Source organism: Ursus americanus, chromosome 3 (assembly GCF_024610735.1).
Source record: "Ursus americanus isolate L20-20 chromosome 3, mUrsAme1.1.p, whole genome shotgun sequence".
Classification (NCBI taxonomy): domain Eukaryota; kingdom Metazoa; phylum Chordata; class Mammalia; order Carnivora; family Ursidae; genus Ursus; species Ursus americanus.
The window spans coordinates 89063288-89086161 of NC_142129.1; the positions used below are offsets into that span (position 1 = coordinate 89063288).

Genomic DNA, 22874 nt, shown 5'->3' on the forward strand with positions numbered 1-22874 from the left:
TCTCTCTGAGGCCTCACAAGCTGATTTTTAGAGCTTTGCTGTTCTGTCGTCTTTGTCTTCCAAATGGGTCAGTGAGTCTTGATTTTTCCGTTCGGTGCTTTCTGTGAAATCGGTACTTTGTGTTTAAATGTTTGCGTCGGGGAGCTCAATGAGCTCAATCAGGAGAGGAAGGGATCGTTGTATTTTCATTTGCCTTCCAATAACTGAGGAGGTGAAAAGGATGATAGTCCCCTGCTGCAAAGGAAGGGTGATTTTTCTATGATGGGGGTGGGGTGAGGAAAATGAGAATATATGTGGTTTCTTTCTTTCTTTTCTGCTTCTGGTAATGTATTTTTGATCCAATTTTTTCTAAGTTATCCAGGCTTGCTTATGAACTGTTAACTCATCAGTCTGAATGTGGTTACGAATATTGATAAACTCCTAAAAGTTTTTTTTTTTTTTTTTTTTGCACACTTTCCAATCAAGACCAACTGCCAAGGTGATGATGTGAAATTTGTTGGCTGTATGTTAATAGCATGGTGGAAAATATACCATTTTACTCTGTTTTCAACCAAATTATAGCAAAGTACTTTCGGGTTCTGAAGGCACACGGTTTATTAATACCAGCATGCTTCATAATGTATTTTTAGATGGGAAATGTCAGATACATAATACCATGTTTCCACAGGCTCACACTATTTTAAAAGCAGTAGATATCTGCTTCGGTGGAACAATATTTTTTAAAAACTTCGAAGTTGGGTTTTGTTATACAGACAGATATAAAGTGAAGTCTCTGGGCTTACATTTGGCAGAAGAAAATATGTAAAGAGTGATTTTATATACTGTTAATACCCACTTCAGTGTGTTTACTGATGAGCAAGTAAGTATATCAAATTTAATCACATTTATCAATTTAATCACATATAATCGTGGCAGGTAGGATTAAATAAATAAGCTGTTAAGAAAGATGACCTTTTCATGGGTAAATAAAACTCGAGCTCCTGATAACAGTTTTGTCCTGTTTAATAAAACTTTTCTCAGGTTGCAAACACGTTCTGTCACCCGTATGTCATAGAATGGTCATCATGCTGTGCAAAATTACTGTATTTCAGTACAACCCCCCCCAAAATAGGGCTTCCTTTCATGCATATTTCCCTTAGTTGGGAAAAGAAACATGGTTAAAAAAAAAAAAACAGGAGAGGTATTTCTAATTTGTTCATTAATATTGTTTATTGGAAATCATTGCAAAGGTATATACTTTTAAAAGGTTCAACTATGTACTTTAAAAAAGGAAATTGGTATACATTTCACAGATACCAGATTTAAACTTCTAATCTGTTAGGAGTTAAAATTGGTTGTTATTATTATATAATTTGGTGTTTTGTATGTACTCTAATTTTTAGAGATTCAGTATGTCCAGGATGTATGCATGCTAATGACTTGTCACAAATGCTTTCTAAATAGTTATAGCAAAGTAGCCACATGTTTTCTGAAGATTTCATTTCTCATAAATGATTTGCTTAAAAAAACACCTCAGATACTTCTGTCAAGCTGGTTATTATAAAAGCAGTTGTTCTGAAGGTTATACAAATTGTATTAAAAATGTACAAACTACAATGCTTACTTCTTCTGAAACTGAAACACTAGTATGCAAAAGGAAAGAAAAATGGCATACTGCCCCATCTGCATATCCTAAAAGTCAAAAAACCTAAATTGAGCCCCTATCTATAGATGAAAAAAGAAGGTGGCATAGATATTTGAAATGATTTCATTTTAATTGTTATAGCACAGATAAAAATATTTACCCAAATGACCACTTCTAGCAATGACGAGAATGTAACAATAATCTTTACTGCGTTAGTCAATCATAATAAAAAATAAGTGGTTTTTTTTTTCAGCTGTTGATCTCAGAATCATCTTATACCTTACTCAGCAGGTGTGAACAGTCCCATTTGATCATGCAAATGTTAGTTTGCATTCCTCCTCAAATACATATTGGAATGCTAATTATTTCTGTCCTTTTTTTTTTTTCTTTTTTCCAGTTCTTAGTTCAGTTCCTAAGTGGATTTGGGTTAGAGGCGCAGATAACCCATTTTCAATGATATTTTCCATTCAGAATACTGAAAGATTCCCATGAAATACGATCTTTTGGTTTTTCATTCATCTCTAGGATCAAATATCCAGTTGCTTCCACTGGAGGGGAAGAGTGGACTTTTCTGTATAGCTGGACATGATCCAGCTCGAGAGAGTCCTGGCTCCATGGAGCAGATATTGCTCATAAATGTCTTTCCCCCAGGATTTTCTCTCCCCCGAGCAAGCAATTAAGCAGTCTAGTACTTAAGAACAAACTCCCTGCCTAGGACATAGAGATCAAGAAACTTGGTTCATTCATATAGTGCTTGGAAATCAACTGGATTTTTGATAGCTATCTGTAGCACGCTTCCTAACCCCGTGAACTAGAGGGTGGATTGTTGTCTTCCGATGATTTTTCAAATCGACTCCAACTAAACATTTAAGCAGGTTCTGAGCCATGGGTTTGAATACCATTTAAAAATGAAGACTCACATTTCCACCTGTCATGGTCATTAAATGTTTACTGCATTTTTTCTTTTTTGTAGACCTGAGCTTGTGAGTGACAGATTAGTTCATCAGTATTATAGACCTCCTGGTTGTTGTTGTTGTTGTTGTTTTTTCCTCTTCTCATGCAGACGGGTCACCGTGTCCAATCCTCCTTCTGGCACTGTTGTCCCCAGAGGACCCTTGGCCAGCCTGCCATCTTGATGCGCAGGCCTGAGGGTCTGGGCTGGCTGCACGCTTCCTTATACTGGCTTCTGCAGATATTACAGAATAGAGGATATTAAATTAGTTGTTAATAAAAACAACAGATGAGGCAAATTAGATAAAAAATATGTATCAAGGATATCTAAGAGTTTGCTAGGAATGGGACAGACACAGCTGGGTAAAAGTGCTCATGGGTCCATGTCCAGTGGACATGGTGAAGGGATCCGTGGAAGAGTGGAGAAACCATGTTTAGTAGGATTGGAAGCGCATTCAAAAAGCTTTTGCAATTTCCCTGATCAGTAAAATCTTTTTTTTTTTTCCCCAAGGTAAATGTAGACAACGTAAAGTGTTTAAAAGTGGCACGTTAGAAGGGGAGTGTCGTTGAGACAGGGCTCGAGTGTGCGGGTTGATGGCTCAGAGTCTAAGTGCAATAACTTGGTGCGTTTGACTCAACAGGATCTCAGTGCGGGTTTTCTCATATGAAGATTTTAAAAACACAAAACTATTTCGTTGTTCTGATAGTAAATCAATTGTGTATGTGGGTTTATTTATATCCTTCTTATTCCCAAAAGTATTTAGCATGGCTCTAAGGACAATGTGTTTAACCAGTACATACGCAGGCTGATGTGAAATGGGAGTGGTCCAGGGCGAGGGGACCCCGCTGGTGTGTAGATAACACGCTTGTCGTCCTCACTCCATTTTGACTGATTTTCGTGCCCTTTATATAAACGTTAAACTTGAGGGCTAACCTAACTCTGTTTCACCCACGCCAAGCGTAACTCACATGTGCTCTAAAAACATTTTTGGAGGTATGAAGGCCCTTTCCTTACACCAACATAGCATTTCAACGAATTCATATACTCGAGGGCTCCGAAATTGTTGTTTGGATTTAATGGAGAATGCTGTTTTTCAGGGTATTACAGGTGAAGAGTATACTAGAAAAATAGAAATTAATTAAGGATTATTCTTTCTGAATACAAAATGGTGCTAGTTTCCGTTTTGTAAGGAATTGACTCAGCACTGCGTATTTCCAGTTGAGTCAATACTCCACTTAGACTTAGAGGAGAGTTGGCGTAAGCTTTTTATATTCTTTGGATGGACTCAATTTTTATTACCTTTAAAATATTTCAGAGTGAAGTTCAGGGTGTTACCTGAGCAGTGTTTAAGTTGTAAAGCCAATTGTGTTCATTAAAGTAACAATGTCTCAATATGATAATGTTGGTAATAATACTCAACCAGCACAGGAGAGCTGGTCTCGAAACCACACTTTCTTTTCTATTTCTAAGATCACTGAATGAAACTCTCTCTATCTGAGTATGGATTTCCGTGGTTAAGAATTTAAGGCTTTTGGATTCACATCTCTAGAATATGAAGAGGGGTTGCTGGAACACTGAAAGAAAATTTGAATGTAGTATGTTTCCTGTGTATCAAATCTGTAGTACTTGTTCGGAAAGTGTGTGAAAGAAGGTATCCCTCGGCTGACAGTCACTTTGCCATGTAAACTGCATTTTCCCCACCAGTTGAAAGCATCTTTCTGTTTTCGTCTTTATGGTTTGCCAACATTCGAATTTAATAGCATGTCTGCAAATATTCAGACACTCCACCTTCCTTTGCATTGCGATATCACGTAAGCTGTTCCATTTTTCTAACACTTGATTGAGTAAAAAGTAAGGTTGTGAAATAAAATGCAAATATCAAAGGATAAGACCTGAGGAAAAATAGGCAACAAGGTGAAGATTGGCCATTATTTTGAAAACTAACAGAAAATTTAAATGATGTGACGTTGAAATTCATTTGTATTTTGGGACCAAACTTTTACCTGGGAGATAGTAGCTGTTCTCACTATAATTTCACACCTTCATTTATATTCTTCCTTTGCTTTCTCCCTCCTTCCTTCTTTTTTTGAGGAGACTGGGGTTGGTGAAACATGTCCAGGAAAGTAAATTACCAAAGCCCATGATCACATGTCAATGCTCTGTTGAGCCATGTTGTCTTGAGCTGGACCAAAATTATAATCAAAAATTGTACCAGTGGTGCTTTTTACACATTCTTCTGAACCTTAGGTTGAAGAAGGACCTCTGAGAAGCCGTCATTCCATTTCACTACAATTCATTTTTTTTCCTAATATTTTCTTGTTCTTCCCAATTCCACAATGGGAGCCAATGATGGCGAAAACTGCCTAATTTTTATCTGATGAATTCCTTCCTGGTTCGCCCTCTGTTTGTTCTTTGCTTTACTGTACCTATAAAGCTATAAATGACCATATTATTATTTCAGGCCTACCACTTCTAAATATAAAACCACTGCATGTAAGGAAGAACAAAATAATTGAAAACATTTCTGATTATTTATATTAATGGCAAGTCTCGAGGGTTTAAAACAGGTATTTTTCAAGTTAGTTGGTTGCAGGAAATAGCCTTTTGTTTTATCACTAGCTTTAAAACCCCCTTGATAGGAAGGACTCTTTCTTTTAAAGACTGAGATTAGCTGTTGATACTTCGTACTGATTCAGGGTGAACTGCAACCCTATTCCCTTCAGCTACATTTTTTTCTACCCAGAAGAACAAGAAAAAAAGATTGAAGATCCATAGAATATTCTAAATTTCACCTATTTTTCAATCTCCCCCCCCCCCATGCAGGGGCTGGTTTATTTCACCGGGAAGAGACGCCCATACAATTTCCAGCTCCCACCTCCTAAGGTCAGAGATGTAAATAAATATGTCCCCACCTTGAGTGAAGGAAAAGGAAATAGTAACTCAAACGCATCGCTCTGGTATTTTGCTCTCTTCCTTCACTGTCATTTCTGCCCTTAGCTTTTCGTCTCTTCCCCACTGTAATCCAGAGTCGGTTTGATGAGTAATAAGTGAAAAGGGAATCCTTGTGGGCTGCCCAGGCAGCAAAGGGCACTCTAGAGAGAGGCAAGACCCGAAGCAAAACAAAGCAGACGCGTAGCAGGAAACTCACCCACAAGCCGGATTCCGTAGTTAGTATTTATTTGTGAAGTTATTTTGTAAGCTGATTTCATCTCACCTAGTGATTTCAGACCACAGAAATAAGCAGTGAGACAATTACTTTAGGACAAGACAAATGCAATTTTAAAACAAAGCCAAAAGGGAAGAAAGAAAGAAAGAAAGAAAGAAAGAAAGAAAGAAAGAAAGAAAGAAAGAAAGAAAGAAAGAAAGAAAGGAAAAGCTCACGTTGCTAGTGCCATGAAACACGAATTTTGAAATTAAGGAACACTTGATCTTGGGCGTTTCCTACAAGAGTTGGACTGGTGTTTAGGTGCTGGGGACTGGCGGCCTTATGCAAACAGGTGTTTCCTGTGGTTAATTGGATGTTGACTCTGCGTATTTGACAACTCCGATTTTTCAGGGCTAATGAGAAAGTATTTGAAGGAGAAAACATCTCTGTCTAGCACCTGAAACCTTACAGAAACAGATCTACTTTAAAAAGATTAAATCCTTGTTAAATGGTGTTTTTTCGCATTGATCAGAACTCAGACAAACTCCTCTTACTAAGAACGAAGTGCACCATTTCCAGAGAGGTTGATTTTCGGTGCAGAATTCATGCACGGATTTTTTTTTTTTTAATGTAATACTTTATTGTTGAGAGTGAGAGGCAAATCGCCCACAGAGGAGCATGGCTATCAGAAACCCTAATTGGTATGGAAGGTATGTGGGGGGGCGGGGAGAAAAGTAGATATTTTCTTAGATCGTCAGTTGTATTCTTTCAAAATTGGATGCCAGCGTGGGCGAGGATGGGGCCAGGTACACGGTCCTGGGCTCCGGCAGGCCAAACCTGCTTCACGTAGAGCCAGTTAATTTTGTAAGCCTTAAATAATACTAGAAAACAAGGCTCTTTCAACCTTTTGGAGAAAAGGTTGAGAGTCGGGACAAATGTAAAACCCTGCTTAACGTGCGCGAATAAAGCCGAGAGCATCAAGCTCATTTCACTTAGTGTCAGCCCTGATGATTCATCATTATGGTCAGAGCAAACTGTGGTCTCTGGGCTGAAACAATTTTATCCATTTTTTTTTTAAACAGAATGTTCCAGCTTGGATCTTATATCCTTAGGGTTACAATATTGAATTCTGAATCGGGAAACTTAATCTTGCAGCCAGATTTGACAAGATGCTGGTTGAACGGGAGGCAGAAGTGATTGTAGGATGAAACGCCCCAGGTCAGAATTTGGGAAAAGAGGAGATTTTGTGGAAATTCGGCTGTGTTGTAAGAACCCCAGATTTGAAGATTTCTCACTGCTCATATCAGCAGATGGTGTTACAAGGGTTTGAAAAGTGCATCACTGGCTGTATTCATTTTTGTTTGTTTGTTTCAAAGCTCTCGTTAACCGAGTTAACTTTTATGCACTGAGGTGTATTTCTTAGTGTAGTATTCATGTTGCTAATGTGAAGGCACATGAAGTACTATTCAGAAGGTTTCTGGGAGCAAAGAAGAATGTTATTGCTCAAATCTAAGACAGTTATATTGTGTTTCTTGGCAAAATGTTAGTACCTGATTCAGGAATGAAAGTTTTTCTTTCTTGAAAACTTTTTCCATTTGTAAACAAACCTATGTGTTGTTTTCTAGGGACTAAGGAATTTGGAGTAAAAATGAAAATAAGGCAATCTAATTAGTGAACACACACGCACACGCACACGCACACAACACCTAGACATTTTAGGAATACTTGCTTATCTAACCTCTAATAATATAAAAATATTTTAACTGTTTTCAACTTTAACACATGAAAAAATTCTGGCAGGTGTTTATTTAAAATACTCTTCCTTTCAACTAAGTTGTTCAAGAGAATGGAAAAATACCTTGCAACTTCTAGAAATCAGGATTACTGTTGAGTACATAGCTTGTCACTGTACTGTAAAAGGATGATTACTATGGCAATGGCATTACCATTACATGGGATGGTAATCACCTTCCAAAAACAGGGGTGCTTTGTTTTGCAGTGTACTTGCATTTTATAGCTACTTTCTACAAATGCTGAAGCGTATCAACTGGGATTGTTTTCTCTGTTTCTACCATAATCCATCAAACAGGAATTCAGGCAAGGAGTGGAGCATCTGAGTGAAATCTACAGGACACGAACACAATTGTTATATGCAGATGATTGAGGCGAGTTACATAGTAGAAGCCTAAGAGTCTTTTTAAATTTTTTATTAAATTATAAAAGCAGTGTGTGCTCATGACAAACAATTCGACAACACAGGAGAATATAAAGTGAAAAGTAAAATACCCCATCATTCCACCCCACAAATAAGCATCATTAATAATTCATTATATCTTTCTAGAAATTGTGTATGCATGTGTAAGCATAGAAAATCTTCAAACAACGCGAGTAGATTCATACTATATACAGAGTTCTACAACTTTCACAGTTTAACAGCATGCATTGAACATCTCATATTATTACGAATAGATTTCCATCTTTCTCCATAGTAGGCCCTCATGTGGATACACACTGACCTAGTTAACTGGTTCCTTTCCTTATTGAGATGTGACTGACATACAGCATTATGTCAGTTTCAGGTGTATAATACAGTGATTCAGTATCTGCATGTATTACAAATCATCACCACAATACATAACCGCTTCTCTCCTGATGAATATTGTTTTGGGAAATAAGTTAGTCTCTACAATAAGACTAATACATAGAGGTGTTTCATTTCTCTTAGCATAAGAAAATCCCAGAATCCTCTAACTGGGGTTTTGCTTTACCGAAGGAACTCATAAGTAGTGTCTCTTAAGAGAAGATGATGAGTAATGTTAGAGGTGAAGGTTAGCTTTATGCCCAAGAACACGTAGTTATCATTTCTGTATTGAACACTCAAGTCAATGAAAATCCCAGTAAAGATCACATTGTATTTAGTGACAAAGTAGTAAGACTAAGAGTTAATGACATAAGGAGCCAGTTCTCAATCAGATGCATTATGACTTTAAAACTTCCCTGTTTGTTTCAAGCCACAAGTTCAGCTGAACAAAACGCGTAACTTATTTTCTCACATGGGTCTCAGTGCTATTTATTAAGATAATTGACAGAGATATATGTCTCCAATGCATGATTCAGTTAGTATACCTAGATTAGTGAAAAAGAGACCAGAAGAAATTCATGGTAATTAATGTCAGTTAAATTCCTGTTTTCTATATTTCATATTGTCAGACTAATCCTTCAACCATGATTCATAGGTTAAATAATGCAGTCAGGAGAAGGGCCAGATAAAAACTAATCAAACATAGCCCTTGAATTCAGTTAATTTAGGGTTTGGGCAAGGTGGACAAAACATGGGCTCCTTAAATATTTAAGAGAATGTGAAAAGTGATGTTTTACATTTCTTTTAGGATAGGTCTGTGCTCATTCATCTTAACCACATCACTTCACATATACTAAGAAAACGAAGTGGGTAGCAGTGAAATCTGTGTTTGTATGAGATGGGAGAGTGCGCTAACTGTGACATCTTTCACAGTCCACTGGTTGGGTGGGTGGATGCGTCCTCCTTCTTTCTTCTTCCCTACACAGGGTGGGACAAGTAACCTGGATAGGAAATAGTCATGCTTCATTTATGAGTTTAAAAGTAGCTAGTTGCCTCACGTGAAGCTCAAAACTGGCTCCCGAAAACAAATTGTGGAGCAAAGCTTGGGTCTTACTGCTCTCATCGGCAGCCCACAACTCTGAGAAGTGAGGTGCAAATCATCATTCCCATTTTATGGAAGGGGAAACTGGCTCAGAGAGGTTATATGTCTTCATTGCAGCCATATTGCTAGTGAATAAAAGAAGTGAGCTTCAAACCTAGAAATCCTTTCTAAGAGTTCACTCTTTTCCCCTATACCACTTCTTAACTCTGGCTGCCTTTTAGAACCCCCTGGAGCAACCTTGGGAAGATCTACTGAGATGCAGGATCCATCCCCAGAAATTCTTCTTCTTTTTTTTTTTTTTAAGATTTACTTTATTTCTTTAGGGAGGGGGGAGGGGCAGAGGGAAAGGGAGAGAGAGAATCTCGAGCAACTCCCAGGTGAGTGTGGAACCCAACATGGGGCTTGATCCCAGGACACCGAGATCATGACCTGAACAAAAATCAAGAGTCGGACGCTTAACCGACGGAGCTGCCCAGGTGCCCCATCCCTAGAAATTCTGATTCGATTTATCTGGGTAGGGCCTGGATATTGGTATTTTGAAGAAACTTTACAGGTAATTTTAATGCACTCTATCACAGTGCCTCTTAAGTGGAATGAATGTTATTTTAAATAATAAAATGAGATAATGAAGATTAAACAATGTTAACACGCCCCCCATGCACGCACACACACAATCATGACTCCATAGCAAAACAATGGAGGGAGTTTAGTCTGGTATTCATTGTGTGTGTGTGTGTGTGTGTGTGTGTGTGTGTGTGCGCGCGCGTGCGTTTCAGTGGGAATCTTGAATCTTGTAAGCTGAAGTTCTAAGTTGAATATCTAAGTTCATGTTTTATAACATTTTTTTACCCAGAAAAGAGCTGGGTATTTAGCCAGCTTAAAAATAACAATACTGATAATAATCTACCAATTAGTAAACCCTTACCAGGCGCTGGGAACATTATACGCATACTTGAACTCTCACGATATCTTTGTAAGGTAATTACAATTATTATTTCCAGCTTACTAACTAGGTGACTGAGGAAGTGACACAAGGTCCCACAGACAGTTAAGTAGCAAAGCTGGACTTTGAACTAAAGATGCTGGAAGCCTTTCGTCACACACAAAATCACAGAAATGAAACATGGCCCCACGCATTACCTGTGGAAAGTACGTTTCTTAGTATCATCTCTTGATGAAGGCAGATTTTATGACAGAAATGTCTAGTGTTTCTCCCCTCTCACCACACCCCCTTCCTCCTTTCTTTCTCCTTCTCTTACTCTGTTTTCTCCTCCTTCTCCTTCTTTTCCTAAGAATCCATGTCTTAGTTGTTTCCTGTACATGAATTTTATTCTTGCTATCATTACCTGTTGTGATTGGGCTGTAGCTAGTGGTCTTTTATAACATACAGAACAACAGAATAGACGCTGAATGGAAGGGTGGAAGGGTAAGGCGGTGCTCTCTGGTAGGCTTCCATAGAAACAGTTGCTGCTACTAAACAAGGGCTCACCCTGGCTTCCATTTTTTTGTGCTCTGGGAGATGTGCCTTCAGACGCAACAGACCCTAAACAGAGTGACCAGTGGGCACTGTTCTGTGTGTATGAGGAAGAAAATTCCCATAGACCATTTCAGGGGAGGGCTTGAACATTTTCAAAACAAATTGATATGAATACTATATTATATTGTCGTATGTAAAATGTTATATAAATATGTAAAATAGAAAATAAGTTTATATTTTATTATAGTCCTCACTATTTGAGATTAATTGCCTCAGAAACTCTTGTTTTTATTTTTTAGCTGATTAACATTCTGTCTATCCATCCATCCATCCATCCATCTGTTTTTTAACTGATTAACATTCTTGCTTGCTTTTGACATCAGTGAGTTAAATTTATAAGATTGACTTTGATTTCTCAATGCATTTTTCATAGAAACTCACCTAAATTCTAGAGATACCTGGTTGGCTCAGTTGGTTAAGCGTCCAACTCCTGATTTCTGCTCAGGTCATGATCTCAGGGTTGTGAGATGAAGCCCCGAGTTGGGCTCCACGCTAAACGTGGAACTTGCTTAAGATTCTCTCTCTCCCTCTCCCTCTGCCCCTCCACCCTGCTTGCTCTCTCTCACAAAAAACAAGAACAAAAACAAAAACAAAAAAACCCAAAACAAAAAAACCAAAAAACAAAAATCAGAAAAACCCAACTCAACTAAATTCTAGCCAAATGTGCATTGGCACTTCTAAACTAATTTTTATAAACTAATTACATTGCTGTAATTAAGATTATGGTGGTGGGAAATCAGTGATTCTCCCAAGGAGATGTTTCTTAACTCAAATTTTGGAAAACTTTTAATAATATTGTGGCATTTCTCCTATATCAATTCCATTTTTTTTTGAAATTGAGGTAAATAAAGGGTATCTTCTATCCTGCTTAACTATTTTCAATTAAATTTCTTCCTGTCAGGTGGCATTTTCAACATTTGTCACCCTGGAGGCGGTCATGGGGCTGGAAAGGAAAAATCTTTCCTTACCCAGCACAACATTAATTTTGTTTACATTTGTGTGTTACGGATGTAAAACCAAGTAAAGTTTACTTTTAAATATCTCTTGAACGTTTACATATAATTCAGTTGGGTTAGAACCCACGGATATATGGTTAGTAGATAATAGGGTGGTTTGGTGAGATGAATCACCGCTATCTTCAACAAAGCACTCATTGCTTTAGACCCCAGAAGTGAGCAGGACACTTGGTAAAGACAGTGGGTTTGCCTGGAGCTTGCAATTCCCTGTGGTATATCTTGGCCCACCACCTCTTCCAGACCCGCACCCCTCCTCTCCATGACCACCCTGCATCAAGGGAAGGAGACTTGGCTCTTGTTCTGATGGCTGAGCTGAGTCTTGCTAACACCTCCCGCAGGGGCCCAGCGCTGGGAGACACTGGGTTAAGGTTGTGCAGAGGGAGTGAAAGTGAAGTCTACGCCCAACAGCAGAGTCTACGTGGTGCTTTTGGCTCACTTGTCAGCCAAGCCTTATTTTAATGCAACGTAGAGGGAAGTGTGCATGCTTAAAAACTTCACTTCCTTGTCTATTTCTTAAAGTATAGACCATCTTTGGCTCTGTTAGTTAGAAACAGGGACATCTAGTCCTTGGAAAACAGCAACTAGAAGATGGCCTGGGGTGATGTTTCCTCTTCTCCTGTGCCAAATTCACAGCACAGCAGCCTGGAGGGTAGTTTGGCAATCGCCATGATATTGGTGACAAATGAACTTTTCCGCATACTTAAATTAGTCTAACCAGACCTGTCAGAGTTCTGAATGTCAAGATGGTGACGTTGCCAGGACGTTTCCCTTCCTTGGACAGTATCAGATAGAAGCCATAATAGTCACTTAATTCCCTTATTTTAACCCAGGAATGCTGCTTCTCTTTGGCCCTCTCACTTTCTCTCCTATTTTCACCCCCGTGAACCTAGTACAAGGTAAATCCACGAATCCGCCACAGTTGCACGTTCATCTGGCAGGTCGGACGATGGCTATGACTACAAATAAATACAAGGAAAATCCAACCTGACAATGGGACACTTACAAAAAAGTGAGGCGTATGCTAGAATTCAAGAAGGCAGGCAAGGATATGAGCCAAAGAGCTTGTGCATTAAGACTTTGGAAGGTTTCTCACCTCTTCGCACCTCTTGTCCTTCAATATTTCTTAAAGTTTTTTTTTTCTCTTTTCAGTTGGACCAAATTTTTATTAGAGAGTTCTAAAGGAAACATCGAAGGCAAGGGACCAGGCTACCTCCTGATTATTTGGTTAAAATCAGCTGGAAGGTTGATACCACATCACAGGACAGGGGCTCCCCTACGTTTCTGGGCAAATGAACAGAAAAGACTGTATCCCTGACCCACTAGCCATTATTTAAAGTTAGGAAAAATTATGCGTATATATTAATATAAGATAAATAGGTATCTCATGTGCTCCTTTCTTTTTAATGGGCAGTAAATAAGATCCTTCCTTTAATTCTCAAGTTTATTTTCCCTCTATGACTTACAGAGCTCATTGAAAAATGTGGCTTTATATCTGCAGCCAGATGGGCCTCCTACATGTTTATGACCCTATAGTTTGATCTTGGGACAGCCCATCTAAGGAGAGTTCGGGTCTGACAAAGAGACCCATTTACACAGGATTTCTGCCTGCCAGGGGGCGTGGGGTCAGGAGGGAAACAAATTCTTTACGGATGTGGGGGACCATAAGTTTTGCACTTTTGCCACCCACCAGTGCGATACAGAATTTCTCCTCTGTGGGGGTGAGAAGTCCATGCACGTGAAAACAGGAGGCCAAGGGATCAGGGTCCCCCCACCACACCCTTTTTCCGGGCAATTCTATGTGGCCTATTTTTGCAGGAAATGGGTGATATTGGTATCTTATTGGAGTCCTGGTCAGACTGAGAATCCAAACAAAGGGGTTCGGATAAAATAAGGTCCTGGGATTTCTGTATTCTCACTTCAGACGGGTGCAGAAATGCCTCCTTTCCTTTCCTCTGCTGCCCCTCCACCCCTATCTCTTTCTCTCTCTCTTCTTTCCTCCCTCTCTCCATCCCTCCCTCCCCCGGACTTTCCTCCCTCCCTTCCTGCCTTCCAGCTTTCTTTCTGTGAAATTGGCCCACAGTCACGTTAGATGAATTGAAGGAGTTGCCGGAGATGCTCTCGGTTCGTCCTCTTTACATTCATACTCTTACCCTCCCCTGCCCACAACTTTTAAGTCTTTCTAGAGGTACCTGCTGGCATGTCCCGGCACTCCTCCGCCACAGCTGTCACTCTTCTTTCTAGAAGTAGAATGTGCTTCTCAAGGGGTTTTGAAGTCTTGAGTTGCCTTTACCCCGTTTAGTTCCCTCTCCAAATTCCTTGTCTGGGAATTCATGTGTGTGTGTTGCGCTCCTCGTTTCATTTTAGCAAATGGAAATGGGACTTGAAAATTATTACTCTCCATTTTCATATTGACGTCTAAAAGGAAAGTGGCTTCCTTACCTGCGATCTCTTATTCGTATTCATATTAAGCAACCATCCCCATGAGAGCCAGTGGATGCTTATGCTTGGCCCATCTTAATGTTGAAGCTTAAAAAATGAAGGAGGGATACAAGGTCTTATTTAGCAGACTTAAACGACAAAGAGAGGGAGACAAACCATAAGCGATTCTTAATCACAGGAAACACACAGAGCTGCTGGGGGGGCGGATCGGGTAACTGGGGGATGGGCATTAAGGAGGGCACGTGATCCGATGAGCTCTGGGTGTTATATGCAACTGACGAATCGCTAAACTCTACCTCTGAAACTAATAATATACTATATGTTAATTTAAAAAAGACAAAGAGGAGTGAGGAAAGGAGGGCATAGAATTTGTGCTTCACAAGTTTGTATTGACTGGCTGTTAAGTTGTATGTGGATCAAATAAATAAGACGTGACCAGAACAACACAACTCAGGGACACCTCATAGATCTTCTATCGTCATTTTCAGAGATTTCGTGAAAATATTCTTATATTTGTTTAGTGGTAAAAACAAATCTGTTTTAACACTTTGCCACCTCTAAACATGTTCCTTAAAATATTACTCTGGGTGGCAAACTTGTAGAACTCCTCACTTTAGCAGTGTTTTATGTAACACAAATCAATTGACTGTGAATAATTTTCATCTTTCCACATCTAGGATATGGATTATTCAAATCATGTTTTAAACTTTTAATACAGGGGCGCCTGGGTGGCTCAGTTGTTAAGCATCTGCCTTCGGCTCAGGGCGTGATCCCGGCATTCTGGGATCGAGCCCCACGTCAGGCTCCTCCGCTGTGAGCCTGCTTCTTCCTCTCCCACTCCCCTGCTTGTGTTCTCTCTCTCGCTGGCTGTCTCTATCTCTGTTGAATAAATAAGTAAAATCTTTAAAAAAAAAATTAAAAAAAATAAACTTTTAATACAAAAGGCCACAGAAGATCCTGTTAAGTTGGCGGCTACATATGTACTTAATGAATAAGGAATATAATGAATGAAGAGATTATTTTGGTATTTAGAAAACAGAAGCATGAGTTTAGACTACTCTAGTTGATTCTTGAATAAAATTTTCTGAAAATAATGCACAAGTACAGTTATGTTAATGAACTGTTTTGTAATTTATATTTCTGTGAGATAAGCAAATAGCGATATCTGAACATTTGCCATTAAATTTTTTCTTGGTTTTCCTGCTGAATTTTAAACATAATAATGAAGAGAGTATACATATGTATATATGTGTGACTATATATTCTTATTTTAATGAATTAAGTATTACTATTCTGCATATAAATTGAGGGGAAAGAAATATAGGCCTACTTAGGGGGGAAAAAGGGTTTTGTCCGATCAGTAAAAATGTATTGTTTGTTTGGGTATCGTGCAGAAACAGTTACGAGTTTCAAATTAGAATTCTGTGATGTTATAAAACGTGAATGGTATCTAAACAGAAAACCATGAAATGTCAGGAGTAATGTCTAAGGGCAGAATGGGGACTTTTCAGGGGTTGTGGGTTTAGGCTTATAGTTCCCAAAACAAGCTAAAGGAAAGTCCCTCTAGCATCTCAAATGAGACTGAACAACACGGATATTTGAATTTCAGGATTTTACACACACACACATATGCATGCACATATAAATTGATGGTTTTTCCATATAGAAAACCTTAACTTTGTTTATCTCACCAGAGGTCAAAGCTTGTGAAACCTTCATGTTTGATCTGTCAAAGTGGGATTCCATGGGACAGAAAGAGTCAGGTGCTTGAGTCCATGTTTCAGAGCATCTGGCCTCTAAGAGTCAGTTGTCCCAGTCCTTGTCTGGGAATTTGTGTGTGTGTGTTGCGCTCCTAGTTTCATTTTAGAAAATGGAAACGGGACTTGAAAATTATTACTTTCCATTTTCATATTGACGTCTAAAAGGAAAGTGGCTTCCTTACCTGCCATTTCTTATGGGGCTTGAGACTCTCAGGGGCTTGAGCCTTGGGGGAGGTGGCAAAATCTAACTCCATTCATTCCTTGGTACCGTTTACTGCCCTTGGTAATATGCATCTTTTTTGTCTCTCCTAAAATAATGTGTCCACTTGATTGAACAAACGTTTTGTTCACCTGGAATTCAAAGTATCTGAGGCTAATAAAAGAGTAAACCCATCAATTATGCTAGTGCCAACTCTTCTTCATTAGTCTCAATTTTCCTTTATTAGTTGAGATTTGGATAAATATCATGTCATCCCTTCGGAAAAGAATGGGAACTCAGAGTTACAGGAGCGCCCCCTGGGTGAGGACAGGAAAGCAACAACCCGGAAATAGGAAAGGCCAGATGGGAGAGGTAGAGGCTCCACAAGTAGGTAGGGGTGTGTTGTACTGGGGCTGAAGGACTGGCAGCTGGCAGGTTCCAGGGGAAGGGAGGGGGCAATGGAGCAGAGAATGAATTCTACATGACCCAAAGGAGTAAGGGAAGGGAATTTAAGCCAGGAGATGCAGTCCCCGGGACCAGGGTGCAGAGGGAGCATTTGGGCACAGAAACAAGATGGCGGTCTGATTATGACTCTCAGGGCACAGGCACAGAGCAGGACTAGAAGGCTATAGTGCCCATGACCGGGGCGGGGCAGGGGGGAACTAATCTGGTCGGGGCAGGCCTGAGGGTGAAGCACTCGTCAGCGGCTCTCTGGATAAAGAAGGGTCATGAGGTCAGAGAAGCAGGCTGGCCTACTCTTATTTCCCCCTTTGTCCAATTTTCTCCCCCCCTTCCGTTTCCCACCTTGATTCAGCCCCTCCTCAGTTCAGGCCTCCACACTGCTCTCTGTTCCTTCAATTCCTGGTCCAATTCAACCCCCAGAAAGGTGCGCACAACGCACCATTTTGGTCTCATCACTCCTCTGCTCAGGCTCCCCTCCCCGCCACAACCTCTGACTACTATAGCCAGATTTATACCCTCCATCTCTGACACCAGCTTACTTTCCTCCTGCCTGACTTCCAGCAACCCCTGCTCCAGGGCAATCTCCTCAGATCTCCTTATGGAGCCTTTCAAAGGGATTTCCCATGGGAACTTCTTGGAAAGGTGCAAACTAGCACATATGTTAGTCACAGAACCTGAAGCCTAATTTATAAGATTCCTTCCCTATAGCTCATTGGGTGCCATCTTGATCCCTTTGTGCCTCAATGATTTCTATTTAAAAAGGCATCAAGACTACCGAGTTGCTTCCCAGAGATTCCTTGGGATTTGACGAAGGCATATTTGTTCTATCTGTGTCTTGAGATTTTACTAGAACTATAGAAACCAGGACAATTTCATTAGAAAATTGAGACATTGGCCCCAAGTGATTTTTTTTTTTCATACCCAAATACTAAAATATTATTAAAGAAGTTGCCTTCCAAGAATTTCACCTCTGGAACTTGTCTCTTTCAGTGGGGCTGTCTGTGTAGCATTTGTTTCTCCCACATTCTCAAGACAATATTGCCGAGTTGTTAGGAGAGAAGGCTGGGTATGGGAATGCAAGTCTTGGAATGCTGGGCCCATCACCCTTTACACCTTGGACAACTTACCTGGCTTCTCTGGGCTTCAGTTTCTCGAACGGCGAGGTGGGGGTGATGAAAAGGCCACCCCAGAGAGTCACTTGGAGGATAACAAGATCATTCGTACAAATGAAGAGCCGTGTTTGGTGCACGGGAAACACTACTATGCCTTCACTGTGTTTACAATTGTTATTCAATGACTTCTTCTTGTCCATTCCCTCTCTACTGGAACTTTCCTTGTAGGAGAAATGGAAGTGGCCCTCCACCCTTGCCTTTTATGTGTGATATCCCTGACCACACTTCTTGAAGCTCCTTAGTGACTTGGCTTCCTTGACCCTAGCCTGATATTCCTAGTTTTCTTATCCCTCTTCTGTTTGACTTGCTCCTTATTTTGTCTCCTTTCCAGAAACAGACATCCCCCAAGGTTGAATTTTGGGTTTTCTTCTGTATTCTTCTATATGCCCATCATCTTCAGTAACTTCGACTAGCATTTCTCTGCATATCTATTCTTGAATCCGTTTCCAGCCTTCACCACCTTTTTGACCCTATCGACCTGGATACTTGGTTTCCCCCTTACAGCACCATGTTGGAGCCTAAATCCATCTTTCCTACAAACCAATGACACCTACAAGAATAATGATGAGCACTTATTACTAAACTCCTACTGTGTGCCAGTGTTCTTAAGTTTAAATGTGTATCCGGCTCGGCAGAAGTAAGTGACAGAGTTAGGATTCAAACTCTTGTGGTCTATGTTTGTACCTCTTGACCTGCTCATTTCTACAGAGGATATCACAGCCTTCTATTCACCTTGGTCCCTCCCTCTCCTTCACCTCCCACATTTAATGAATGGACAGAGCTCATGGGATCTACCTGGGTTGGCAATCTCTTTGTCTATTCTTGCTTCCACCCTCTCTTTCAGACTTTTGTTCCTCTCACCTGGACTGCTGAACTAACAACCGCCCTCCAGTCTCTCTGTTCTACATCAGTGGTCTTCAAACATTTCTACTTCCAAATAAATTTTACACGAAAGCCCTAAATGGGGAGCAGACAAAGGTAGTGGCTCTCTGGCAGAAGTTGGGGGAGGAACCCTGATTCCCACCTGCTCTATGTCGACTTTGTCACCCATGGTGGCCCCTGGTGCTCAGTGGAAACTTTGGGGTGTAAAATCCACTATTGAGCAACTATTGGATCATTTATTAATGACACCGCTCTGAGTGTAGTCTTCCCCATCTGGAACATTCCATTGGTTCAAAGACTCAGTGATGAGGTCATGGGAGCCCCACCCTGTTTTCCAGTTGTTTGCCTTCCTACACTGCTCCCACTCGGGCTCTAAACTCTAGTCTTGAGGAACTAAACTGTTCCCTTTCCTCAAACATCTTTCCTCCAACATCTTTCCTCCATGTCTGACTTTTCACCACAGTTTCTGTTCATTGAAACACAGTCCATTTTTCTGAAATGACAGCTCCTCCAGGAAGCCTTTACCCATTGGCCTAACCATCCGAACCCTGAGAGCATGCTCTGCCTCCTTTTGGCAACCACCTTCTGTTTTGTACCAGGATTATTGTAAACATGTGTTCGATTTCCCCTTTGATGATAACCTCACAGGGTTTGTCCACTCTGTATCCCTCTGGTGCCAGCACTAAACATACAGCTTTAAACCTAGACCCTCTGAACACAAGCGTATTGTGTATAGTGAAAACAATTCAGCCATCCAGTAAGTGCTTTGGGGTATTCGTTAGGCAAGTTTTTAGGCCCTGGGGATAGAAGGTTCCAGCTATTATAGCACTGACAGCAGGTATGGATACATGTGATTAGGAATGATAAGGTCTTCCTCTGCAGAAATGTACATTTCATGTGATTACAGAAGTTGTAGAGGACAGAGGTCATCGAGTCCAACTGACCCAAGCCCCTCGTTTTGCTCAAAGACGTGAAATGATTGGACCAAACCTGGGTGAGAAAGACCCCATTCTCTGGGCATCATGTCACAGCTTTTAGGCCACCTCTGATTGATCCCTAAGCATAATGTCTTACTGGTTTAGAAAAAATGTGCAAAACAGAGATTGTTTTTTGCAAAATTACCTTTCTATCCTATTTTCTCTGTCCATTTTTATAATGATGAAGTCTTTTCTCTTTCCCCCCTCCCTCTCCCTCTCTTCCCCTACCAGCTCCCCGCCCCCACCCCAAACAATCACGTGAACAACGTATGTAGTTATGTATTGCTCTACTCCTCATCCCAGTTAATAAATTACCTGTGACATTGCCTAGACCCTGAAACTTCCTGAGGTTAGGAGTCAGGGAAGGAATCTTCTCCCATATTCTTCATCAGATACATTCTAGCTTGAGCTGTCTTAAGTGATTAAGGTGTGCTAGAGTGAATTTTAACAACTCAGGAAGATGGGGTTGCAGCCAACTCCCAAAGAGAGAGGGAGCTTACATGATATATAATATGTCCCATGCTTAAAAAGCATACCTATATCTAGACATAGGTACATTTTGATGTTTATTGAGATTTCCTGGCATACATAGAAATACATTAGAAGATCTGAACATGCATAATAAGCATTGACATGCTCTGTAAAGTACTTTTAATGCAAGGGGGATGCGAGAAAAATTCAAGCAGCAAACATGTTTTGATGTTAATGGTGTTAGTTGCTTAAGGATGAGTTAGAAGGGAGCAAGGGAAGACAGGTAGGCCATTAAGCTTAAAGACCCAACAGTGGCAAGCCCAGCAATGGGCATTAGAGGGTCAGCTGTAGGAGACTTAGCTAGAGTTGAAGTAGTGGGCATTTGGGGGTCGATTCTAATAACATTTCCACTTTACAGACTTCTCCACGTGACATTTGAAGAATATTGTGGCAAGTTTCTGCTGTCTAGCTAGAGGAAGAAATTCCCCATTCTTTGTAGAACTGCATGGTCCCAGTGGATATATTTCCTTATAAGCTGTTTGAGGCAGGGGCCATATTTTCCCACAGCCTCTAACACAATGCTTTACACATAGTAGGCACTCGATAAAGATGTGTCAAGTGTATGAATGCATAGGGTTTCCATAAAGGCATGATCCAAGGTTGTTCAGGTGGTTCTTACTCCTTTTTTATTGCCGTTCTGAACTTCCAGCTCCCCCAGCAACTATAACTTGTACTCTCGAGCATATGTAGTATTTAGTATTTCTGTACGTGGTGTCAACTTTCATGTCATAATATACTATATATGTAACTGGTTAAGTTACAGTTGTTTTGGGAACCACGGGCTTTCTCCCATTTAAAATAAGTCCTTGCTAGCCTCCTGGTCTATGAAGAGGTAACGTTCACTGGATGACTTTTTCATGCCTAACTCCCTCCCCCTGACCTTGGACCCCCAATTTGGTAGACACATCCAGTTACAAGTGTAGGCGCTGAGTATAATGACAATTCCGTGCTTAATAGCCTTTTTGCTAGTTGCACTATGCTGTTAATATTTCTCACGGCCACGCTGATGCTTACTATTGTTTTATCAGGGAGTGTTTCTATATTATACCTACCTTTTGAAAAGAGGGATCAGTTCAACAGTTGGTCTGGTTACGTGAGATGTTCCGAAGGACAATGCCATAGAACAAATATGTTTCCTTCTCCTGCCTCATTCAACCGGAACTGAAAAGCAATGGCTGTGTTTTCCTGAAGTAGATGCTATAACTTTTCCCTTCTGTTCATCATCAGAAAGTTTTAAAAGGGAGTTTCTTGAAGCCCAGAGAAATAACTAAACCTCGTCTTAGCTCTTCCGGTAATTCAGCTTTGCGAACAGAAAGCCAAAGAAATGGGGCGGCGAGCCAGTGAGGGGACAGTTAGGGGAAGTCTAGTGGGGTCGAACATTCTCTTCTCCAGGCGCACAGAACACATGCTGGTGGACATGGGAGCACACTGTTGAAGCGGATTGGCCCTGAGCCAGCAGATAGTTCTGTTTGTGTTACTTGAAGCTTAGAGAGCTCTCTCTTGTACTCTCAAGGGAAAACTCAATGTATCTATGCCTTTGTAAATTGAGAGCACCTTATTGTTTAAGACTGATTTACTTATAAGGCCTTTAACCTTCTGGTCATGACTTAAACAGTAGTAAAACAAATATGATTCTTTACTAATGCTTATTACACTTCAACAACTAGCATCAGACTCCTCTTCACTGTGATTCTTCTGCTAAATGTTCTCTTAGTCCCTTCCATGTCTCCCGCCTTCTCTAGCCCCTCAACACACATGCACGCACACGCAGGCCCACCACCCTCCCCAACTCACAGCTAGATATTAATCTCTCTCTTACATTTGAGCCCTGGCTTCGAGACTGAACGCTTACGATCTCTGTAAATGGGTACGCTCAAACATATTTGTTGAAATGGAATAAAAATGCCCTGAAATTTTACTTAAAGAATATCTAGAAAAGGCTGGGCTTAAAGGACGCATTTGTTCCCACTCTTGTTCATTGGTGGCCCCTTCTTCGTGGCCCCCATGCACCGGGTTTGGTGCACTGTTTGCCCATCCTTTTCAACAATATGCCTTTTCCTTTTATCTTCCGATGCCTCACCTCCTGGCAAGTCAAAAATGACCTGTTCTGGGGGCGCCTGGGTGGCTCAGTCATTAAGCGTCTGCCTTCCGCTCGGGGCGTGATCCCGGCGTTCTGGGATCGAGCCCCATGTCAGGCTTTTCCGCTGGGAGCCTGCTTCTTCCTCTCCCACTCCCCCTGCTGTGTTCCCTCTCTCACTGGCTGTCTCTGTCTCTGTCAAATAAATAAATAAAATCTTAAAAAAAAAAAAATGACCTGTTCTGTGTTCTTTGTTCAAATAGACTAATAAATGAATTTATACCTAAGTGTTAATACGTGAACTACCACACAGTATTTATAGTTTAAAAGGAGTTTCATGGCATTACATTATATTAACCGTCAATATTAATGTAATGATGAAGATTTCACATTGAGCAGCTGAGACAGATGTTTCTGG

The 22874-nt window shown here is 40.5% G+C and overlaps 1 protein-coding gene across 1 annotated transcript in view; it reads left to right on the forward strand.

Annotated features, from left to right (window-relative positions):
* The window catches only part of POU6F2 (POU class 6 homeobox 2), a 453995-nt gene that overhangs the window by 825 nt on the left and 430296 nt on the right, over positions 1 to 22874 (forward strand). The window lies entirely within an intron of this gene.